Below are 1,837 nucleotides of genomic sequence, written 5' to 3' on the forward strand. Positions count from 1 at the left end.
TGTCCCTCAGCTCTTCAGCTCAAGGCAAGTGCTCTACCACTTGAGCTACAGCGCCACTTCTGGTTTTCTGGTGGTTTATTGGAGATAGGAGTCTCACGTTCTTTCCTGCCCGGGTTGGCTTTGAACTGTGATACTCAGATCTCAGCCTCCTGAGTAGCTAGGATTACAGGCATGAGCCACTGGCACCTGGGTGAGTTTTTTGTTTTTGTTTTTAATTTGTTTTTCTTGTGCTGGTCCTGGGGCTTGAACTCAAGGCCGGGGCACTGTCCCTGAGCTTCTTTTTAAGACTAGTGATCTACCACTTGAGCCACAGCTCAATATCTGGCTTTTTGGTAGTTTATTGGAGATGAGTCTCAAGGACTTTTCTGCTAAAGCTGGCTTTGAACTTCAATCCTCAGATCTCAGCCTCCTAAGCAGCCAGTATTTCAGGCATAAGCCACTGGAGCCTGGAAAGTGAGAACTTTTTACTGATAAGCATGCTGTCTATTTTCCCTGTGTCACCCATTATTCTGATAACCAAGTGTAAATAAAGTGGGAGCCTGACTTTTTGGTAAGGAGAGACAGTTTGGGTTAGGATAAAAATCAAGCAGACCATAGAATTCCCAGCTCCTACAAATGTATTTCCTGCAAATATATCCACCAACTCAGATAAAATAAAGGGCAAGGAGTCTTTGTTAGTGGTAGCGAATATGCCCCCCTTGTCAGACAGGGAAGCATAGCAGTCAGGCTCTGTCACAGCATGGCTTATATAGGAAAGAGATCATGTGCAGGTGGCAGTATACTGACAAGAGCTACATGTAGGTAGTGATGTACCTGACAGAAATAGTCAATAATCATAAATAACAAATTCCAGTAAACAAGGCAAAATCAGAAGCAAAGACCATATTCCAGATTTTTCCTTTGTTAGGGGTTTAACTGATATTTACCAACACATACTCCAAGCTTTCTATTTACAACACATCCTATTTACCAAAAACATATTTCACACCTCCCAAGGTTCCTATTTACCAATTCTAAAGCCAAATTACCTTCTGGATTCCTAGGCTTTTCCTGAATTCCGCTACATTCCAGTAACCTGATGTTTAACTTGTTTATTATTTCATACTTTACTTTGGGTCTTTACCTCTAGAATTTCCCTTTATTGCTTTGCTCCATTTTAACAATCAATAATTTTGTTCTATTTCTGATTTCACATTTTACAAGACTACCTCCAGCCAGTATGCCTATCTGTCTCTACAGAGAGTGGCACCCTTCTGCACAGAAGTAAATTGCCTTGACACAATCTCCTTTACATCTTCTATGTGAAATCATTTTCTGACACTGGAGATTTGTGTGTTTCCAACAAGTGTGAGCTTACCCAGCATCCCCATTTCATCCAGAGAAGATGGGCCCCAGCTCCTTCTCTGGGAGATATGCCCTGCTGACCTATTATGGCAGCTCCATGAATGGTCCATCTGCAGTCACTTCCCTGACCAGGGAATAAGCCTAGTACCCTAGAAATCTCCCCAACAAAGATTAAAGAGCTCTTTCCCAATTGGGAAAGACAACTTTCTTTCCCAATGATCTTGTAAGCCTATACACATAGGCCATCAGCAAGAAATATCATAGGGTGACCAATTATTGCTCTGATAGTCAGATTCTGGAGGTTGTGTGGTCTGTGAACGAAGAGGCTAGGCTCTGAGGATCATGTTTTGAAGCCAGCACAGTAAAATCCATGAGACTTTTTTTTTTTTGGTTGGTCGTGGGGCTTGAACTCTGGGCTTGGGCACTGTCCCTGTGCTCTTCAGCTCAAGGCGAGCATTCTACCACTTGAGCCACAGTACCACTTCTGTTTTTC

Source organism: Dipodomys ordii, unplaced genomic scaffold (genome assembly GCF_000151885.1).
Source record: "Dipodomys ordii isolate 6190 unplaced genomic scaffold, Dord_2.0 Scaffold167, whole genome shotgun sequence".
NCBI classification, from domain to species: Eukaryota; Metazoa; Chordata; class Mammalia; order Rodentia; family Heteromyidae; genus Dipodomys; species Dipodomys ordii.